Below are 8452 nucleotides of genomic sequence, written 5' to 3' on the forward strand. Positions count from 1 at the left end.
GGAGTCAGTGGCAATGATTGGTCTTTTTTTCCCCTTAAAAGCACTAATTATTTAAAATTACTCTGAATTCCCATCACCCTTTTCTGCTTCTCCTCCCCACGCAGAAACAGTGATTTTCCCCCCCCCTCCTAGGGTGACCAGATGTCCCGATTTTATAGGGACGGTCCCGATTTTTGCGTCTTTTTCTTATATAGGCTCCTATTACCCCCCACCCCCTGTCCCGATTTTTCACATTTGCTGTCTGGTCACCCTACCCCCATTTCTTCTAGGTCATCAGCATAAAGCACCCTCTCTGTTTCCACTTCATTTCCCTGGAAGCATTGACACCCATCCCTACACCAAGCCTGACACTTAGGCTATGTCTACACTGCACACCAGTGACAGCAGTGCGTAGGGGATATGGATCTACACATCTCAGTGAAAAATAAGCTGCGTCCACACAGTGGTATGGACTTACACATGTCAGTGAAAGTTTCTGGCAGGTGGGAGGCAGTGAGGAAAGGCTTCAGCAGCTCCCCACTGATACAGCCTTTCACTGAAGTGAGGTAAGGCTTCTGGGAGGCAGTGGTGGAAAGCTCCAGCAGTGGGGAAGCAACAGGACACTACACTGCTAAAAATAGTAGTGTACATGGGGAGACACGGCTTGGACGAATAGGGATCTGTGTAGGGTACGTTCCCACAGGCTTCAGGCATGTTTTTACTCACCTAAGCAATGCTTCCCAATCTACGCCGCTATTTATACCTGTGCTAGGGGGTATGTACTCTACACACCACCAAAAGAAGTGTGCAGTGTTGTCATCCCTTTAGCTACTCTGGTAATAGGTATCTTAGAATCACTATAGACTAGATGGCATTGCATGTACTCACTGTCACCCAGCAAGATCCAGCCCCTCCAACACTGAATCAATCTTCCTTTCTTACCTAAGCCCATCTCCAATTTCCAAACAGGCTCCATCTGTCCTCTTGCCTCTCCAGCCTGAGAGCCAACAGCCCCACACAGCACTGACTACATCCAGCCTGAGCACTGCACCCACCCTTCCTTGCATCCATTTTATCCATCCGCCTCATAGCTCTGGATCCACCTCTTGTGTCTTCCCACCGTCACCCATAGCCATCCAGCCACCCCACTCTGCTGCAGTGCTGCATCCATTCTCCCCTAGTGCCACGCTCACCCCCCTGATTCTCCCCCATCCCCATGCACTGTGCTGTTCTTTCCTCCCACTGATCCCTTCCCCTGGCAGAGCAGACAAAGCTAGCTTGGGGGATGTGCATCAGATGCCACCGCACAGGGAGCTCTGCGGTCGGGCGGCTGCCTCCATTAGCTGGTTGGTGCGGGGGGAGTGTAGAAAATCTCCCTACTGTCCCCCCAAGGCCACTAGTGGTACAGTCCGTGTTGTGCTGAGGGATTCGCCCGCCTGTCTGGGAAGGCGCCAGCACTGCTCCTCAGCCTGGCACGAGGGGGCAGCAGGCTGAGGGGTGCGGAGGGAGTCAGGTGAGCTGGGTCCTGTCCCCTTTCACCAGGGGCCTGGCACAGACGCTGGGCACTCACCATCTGTGCCCCACGGTCATATGCTGTGGCCCCAAGGGCGCCTCCGGAGCCTGCCCACTGCCCGGCTGCTGGGTGTTGGAGCCATGGGGTGTACCTGACCCCACAGAGGTCCAGGGGAGCTTGCACTGGGAGGCGGTGGGCCGGCCGCCAACACTCAGGGTGTCAGCCTTCTGGAGGTGTGGCTCTGGGGAGGTTTATTGATTGTGCCTTTGCCGGGGGGAGTGTAGTTTTCCACCCTGAGTGATGTCGCTCCTATGGCGACTGGAGTGACGAGCCCCTGCGCGCATCCACCCGAATCCCAGAGGCCAGACCATATTGTGTGCTTGGCCTAGGGGGGCAGAGCACTAGTCTGGATCTCAGAAGAGTTGGGTTCCATTCCTGGCACAGCCACCAACCTGCTTGGTGATTGGGGCAGGTCACATCACTTCCCTGTGCCTCAGCATGCCCATCAGTAAAATGGGGTGATGATACTGACCTCCTTCAGAAAGGGCTTTGAGCTCTACTGATGAAAAGTACTCTATAAGAGTGAGGGATTATTATTACTGATGCTTAGGGCAGATACTACAGCCACTCCTAGTACTGAGAGCTCAGGTGGAAACATTATTCGACACAGAGCATTGCATCCTGGGACCTCTGTTTTCCACTGTGGGCACTTCTGTACAAAGGATCTTGGTGAGCACTATAGGTCATGCATGATGCAACATTGCATCCCAGACTATCTAACCTCCACGGCAGGGTCCATCCCTCTATTTAAATCTTCACATCTGTGAAGTCCTGCATAGTGGCTCCATGTCATTGTGTGGCCCATAATTCCAAACAGAAGACACGGGGGCTATGTGCCACATTGCAAAATCCATACGTCAGCTATCCCTGCCATGAGAATTTTTAAAGCTCTAAAAATACACACAGGAGGGGAGAAAATACTGGAGCCTACTGAGTGAATTTTAAAACATTCACAAAATTAATAGTTATTTTAACTAATACAAATATATTTTTAAAGCACAGTACAATTTATTATATAAATTGCCTTCATTTTTCTTTATGCCTTTTTTAACCATTATTTAAATTTTCTATTTCTTTTCACAGCAGGAAAAACAACAAACATACTGGAAGATGGCTGTGTATTAAGGCCTCCATCCTGCAAAGACTTACACATGCTTAACTTTATGCGGTTAGCCATCCCACTGAAGTCAATAGGACTCCTATCAGGGTGTAAAATTAAGCACAAGTCTTTGTAGGCTCGGGGCCTTATTAACAGAAAGGAAAGTAAGGATTGCTACTTCTGTTTGTAAAGATAAAGAGCAGACAAAATAAAGCTACATTTCCCTATTGATAGCCTCCAAGAGGCTTTGGGGGTTGGTAGGTTAAAATGCCGCCAACGGTTCCCTGTCACATACAGTGTGACCATTAGTACACCCTCTAAGTGTGGGGCAGCTCATGCCTTCCACTGTGGCCAACATGTTCCACTGTCCCTTTTGGGTTGGCTAGAGACCATAAGGCCTATGGTTGAGCTGGGTACTCATGAGTCCTTTCCCACACTTGCACACCCACCGGTGAGCTGGGCAGAATGCGACACTCAATTAAAAACTGACCTTTAATATCCACAAACAATATCTTTCCTTTTCTGGTATTCTCAGGATATCCTTTGAAGACCAAGCAATTAAAGTGAGATACATATAACTATACATATGAAATGATGGGGTCTAAATTGGCTGTTAACACTCAAGAAAGAGATCTTGGAGTCTTTGTGGATAGTTCTTTGAAAACATCCACTCAATGTGCAGGGGCAGTCAAAAAAGCGAACAGAATGATGGGAATCGTTAAGAAAGGGATCAATAATAAGACAGAAAATATCATATTGCCTCTGTATAAATCCATGGTACGCCCACATCTTAAATACTGCATGCAGATGTGGTCACTCCATCTCAAAAAAGATATATTGGAATTGGAAAAGATTCAGAAAAAGGCAACAAAAATGATTAGGGGTATGGAACGGCTGCCATATGAGGAGAGATTAATAAGACTGGGACTTTTCATCTTGGAAAAGAGACAACTAAGGGGGGGGATATGATAGAGGTCTATAAAATCATGACTGGTGTGGAGAAAGTAAATAAGGAAGTGTTATTTACTCCTTCTCATAACACAACTACTAGGGGTCACCAAATGAAATTAATAGGCAGCAGATTTGAAATAAAAGGACGTATTTTTTCACACAATGCACAGTCAACCTGTGGAACTTCTTGCCATAGGATGTTGTGAAGGCCAAGACTATATCAGGTTTCAAAAAAGAACTAGATTAGTTCATGGAGGATAGATCCATCAATGGCTATTAGCCAAGATGGACAGGGTTTGCCAGAAGCTGGGAATGGGTGACAGAATGGATCACTTGATGATTATCTGTTCTGTTCATTCTCTATGGGGCACCTGCCATTGGCCACTGTTGGAAGACAGTATACTGGGTTAAATGGACCTTTGGTCTGACCCAGTATGGCTGTTCTTATGTTTTTATAAGATTAGATTTGGTCCAAATGTTAACTGCCTCACTTATCAAAGTGTGAAACAAGGGAAAGAACCGATGAGACTGTTACAGAAACCCATCATTGAATAATTAATATTCCACTGATATACACTTTTGATGTTAAATTGGCAGTCATGAATTAAATGACCAGTTACTTGTTGTACAGAAAGTATCAAATTAAATTTCAAAAGCAGATTATCAGTTACCATGCTGAAAAATGAAAAAAAAAATCTATTTTTCTTCTTTCATCTCACCCACATGTTAGAAAGGCACCATATACTACTTAATATTGAAATAAATAAGGATATACCACAATTCAAAATGTGCATAAGAACATAAGAATGGCCATACTGGGTCAGACCAAAGGTCCATCAAGCCCAGTATCCTGTCCTCTGACAGTGGCCAATGGCAGGTGCCCCAAAGGGAATCAGCTCAAGTCCACACTATGGAAAATCTAAGTCTAATGATCATGATGGTCCTGGAAAATCACTTACAAAGAAAAGAAAATATGACGATGATTTATATACAATATGGCTTTACATGCATTGGTGAGCAAGAATGTTCAAAACCACTGTGTGTAATTTGTGGTGATGTTCTAGCAAGCAGTAGCCTCAAACCTTCTCTACTTTGGCACTATTTAGAAACTAGGCATCCTGCATAACTCGACAAGCCTGCTGATTTTTTCAAGTGAAAATTAGCTGAGAGGAAAAGTGACAGTACCAGTTTTATATTCAAAGCAAGTACTGATAATGAAAATGCACTTGAAGCGTCATACCACGTGAACTACTGAGTAGCAAAAGCATCAGAAGCCCATACCATAGCAGAGAGCTTGATTGGTCCATGTATAAAAGACGTAGTTCATTGCATGCTCGGAGAAAAGGCTGCAAAAATGATTGACATGGTACCTTTGTCCAATAATACGTTGTCACAAAAGAATTAATGACGTCAAATAATGTAGAGACTACAATGGTACAGAGAGTGAAAAATAGTCCATATTATGCTATACAATTGGAAGAATCAACTGATGTAGCTAATCTAGCTATTTTGCTACTGTTTGTACGTTATGTGAATGAAGGTATGGTTGAAGAAGACTTCTTGTTTTGCCGACCATTGGAAGAACGTATAACTGGAGAAGATATCTTCAATCTGACTAATGCATATTTTCAAGAAAAGGAAATAGATTGGTCTCGTTGCCTAGGCATTTGCACTGATGGGGCCACATCAATGACGGGGAAGTATGCCGGATTTGTAGCTCGAATAAAAAAGGTTGCATCAAACATCTCTTGGACTCATTGCAGTATCCATAGACAAGCCCTTGCAACAAAACACATGCCTGAGGGACTAAAGGAAGTGCTGGACAATGCAGTGAAAATGGTGAATTTCATAAAATCACGACCAACAAATTCCAGAATATTTCACATACTTTGTGAAGAAATGGGTAGTATACACAATTGTCTGTTGACCCATACCAAAGTTAGATGGCTCTCACGGGGCAAAATCCTTGTGCGCTTGTTTGAGCTTAGAACGGAAATCCTAGGTTTTTTCAACAGCCACCCTTTCCACCTTGCCAGCTGTATAGACAATCATGTCGGGCTCCAGAGCCTAGCTTAGTTAGCAGATATTTTCTCAAGAATTAATTACCTAAATTTATCTCTTCAAGGCCTCGATATAACAGTTTTCAATGTGCAAGAGCAAGTTGAATCCATGATAAAGAAGTTACAGTTCTGGGAAAGTTGTTTAGAAAACAATCAAACTGAGTGTTTCAGTAATCTTCATGACTTCCTGGCAGAAAATAAACTTCAGGTGGATCAGTGCACTAAAACCAATATAACTGCACACCTAAAAGGACTTTGCACAACTTTCAGGGAATACTTTCCAACTATGTCAGACGATAATCACTGGATTTGCAACCCTTTTGATGATACCACTTTCTCAACACAGATATTGAACACTGAGGAAAAAGAGAAATTGATTGAGATCTCCTGTGATTACGAACTGAAAAGGAGTTTCAGAAATCTGTCATTGATCAAATTTTGGCTGAGTTAAAGAAACAAGTACCCCCTTCTGGCAGAAAAAGCTACTACAGTTTTGTTACCATTTTCAACAACATACTTACGCGAGAAAGCGTTTTCCTCGTATGCACATCTGAAAACCAAATACAGAAACAGACTTGATGCCGAACCAAACCTGAGACTTTATCTTTCTCCAGTGGTTCCGGACTTCCAAGAGCTATGCAGAGCAAAGCAAGCATATCCATCACACTGAGAAAATTTAAACTTAAATCCCTGGAAATATTCATTTTTAGGAGAGGGTTCACAAGATTTCACAATTTAGTGAAAGGGGTTCACGGGTTGTTAAAGTTTGGGAACCACTGGGCTAGACAAATACATTTCAGGGACGGCACAGGTTTACTTGGCCCTCCCTCAGCACATGGGGCTGGGCTTTATAACTTCTTGAGGTCCTTTACAGCCCTCCATTCCTATGATTCTATACAGGTAGTTACTTATTAGGAAGAAAAGTTTATTCTGTAATGCTAACCTCATTTTGTAAATATTTTTAAAGTTAATTAGCTGTTTAAGTAATCTGGGAAAACAAAGAGTGAATACAAAAAAATATATGTACTTATCACAGAGTGCTAATGTTTTTACAATATTGTTTTATGAAGCTAAATATATATACAGGCTTCTAACCATTACATTACCAAGAATATCTGCTGGCTTGACGACATAATTTTGTCTGCTAATCAAAACTGGTCACTTAAATGCACATTTCTGTGTAATTTTCTCTTAAATGGTTTTATCTAGAAATCCATTCAATTTTTTTATACTGCACATTCCAACCTCTGATCTTTTTCTATCATGTTGCCACTTCCTGTTTGTAAAAATTGAAAATGAAAGGTTGTGATAGAAACCATCATGAAATTAAAAGTTGAAGTTAAAGCTCTGCCCTAATTCATAATTTGTTCTGGTCTTTCGGTTGTTTCCTAATAGAGTCTTCAAGTTAATGCATATAGACTGTCTTTATAAATATTTATTACAAGTGAGACTTTCTTGTAAATTTATGTTTAAGGTTCTTAGAGTGAAATTTCAAAAGTGTTCAGCATTGACCTTTGTTTCTACTAAAGTCAATGGAACTTTTGCTGTTCACTTCAGTGGGAAAAGAGTTAGGCCAGCAGAGTGCTTTTGAAAATCGCACCTCACTGTGAGACATAAAACTGTTAATATGTGCTATAATACAAGGCTCACTGGCCTGCACTCAAATCATGGTTTAAAAGAACACATAAAAGTGAATTTATGCAGGATTGTAAACCTGCATAGTTAAGTCTGGCAGCATGTATGTTATAAACATAAAATAAGTGGACCAAATACTATATTAATTTACACTCTGTAAAATCCCACTGATATCAGTAGCATTGTATAGGTTATAAAGCAGCACAACATTTGATCCACTGGTTCTGGTATTGGTGCAGCATGGTTTAAAGGAGTAGCACATAGCTATCTTAACCATTAGTGTACTGTGTAGTTTGGGTAAGTCACTTAGCCTTTCTGATTCAATTTCCCTAGCTATAAAATGAGGACAATCTATTTCACAGGGTACTGTGGATTAATTGTCTTTTAATGTTTGTAAATTTCTTTGTACATGTAAAGCACTAATATTTATTTGGCATGGTATGTAGACGATATGGTTGCAGCTTTAGTTTTGAACTTCAGCAGAAAATTCAAATTCTTATGAGATTGCCCGCCATTCTATTTGATAACATTACCTCTGCTTTCTGACATCTAAACATCATTCCTAGAAATGTCACTAAAGGTACTAGAGAGACAAGGTGGGTGAGCTATCTTTTATTGGACTAACTTCTGTTGATGAGAGAGTCAAGTTTTTGAGCTTACACAGAGCTCTTCTTCGGATACTAGTGAGAATGATTTTTTAAAATGGTTCTCATAGTTGCATAGGAAATAGCACATCTAGAAAAATGTCTGCAATACTTCCTGGCTTATTAATAAAGATAGCTGATTTTACATATAATATTTCACCTATTTCTATGTTGCATAGAAATTCATTTTAATTTGCAAGACTAATTTGATTTGAAGATAAGACATATTTTGCTCAAATTCACACCCATGCAATCCCTTTGACACATGAAATGAATGAGGGCACAGGTGCTGGAACTCAGGGTGTCGGGGGTGCTGCAGCACCCCATGGCTTAAAGGGGTTTCCATCATATACAGGGTTTACAGTTTGGTTCAATGGTTCTCAGCACCCCCACTATAAAAATTGTTCCAGCACCCCTGAATGAGGGAAGAATTTGTCTCAGATAGTATAAATTCTTAAATCAATGTTAATTTTATGTACAATAAATACTGGGTGATATTTTCTAGAAACAA

Source organism: Terrapene carolina, unplaced genomic scaffold (assembly GCF_002925995.2).
Source record: "Terrapene carolina triunguis isolate 2854851 unplaced genomic scaffold, T_m_triunguis-2.0 Scaffold69, whole genome shotgun sequence".
Lineage (NCBI taxonomy): Eukaryota > Metazoa > Chordata > Testudines > Emydidae > Terrapene > Terrapene triunguis.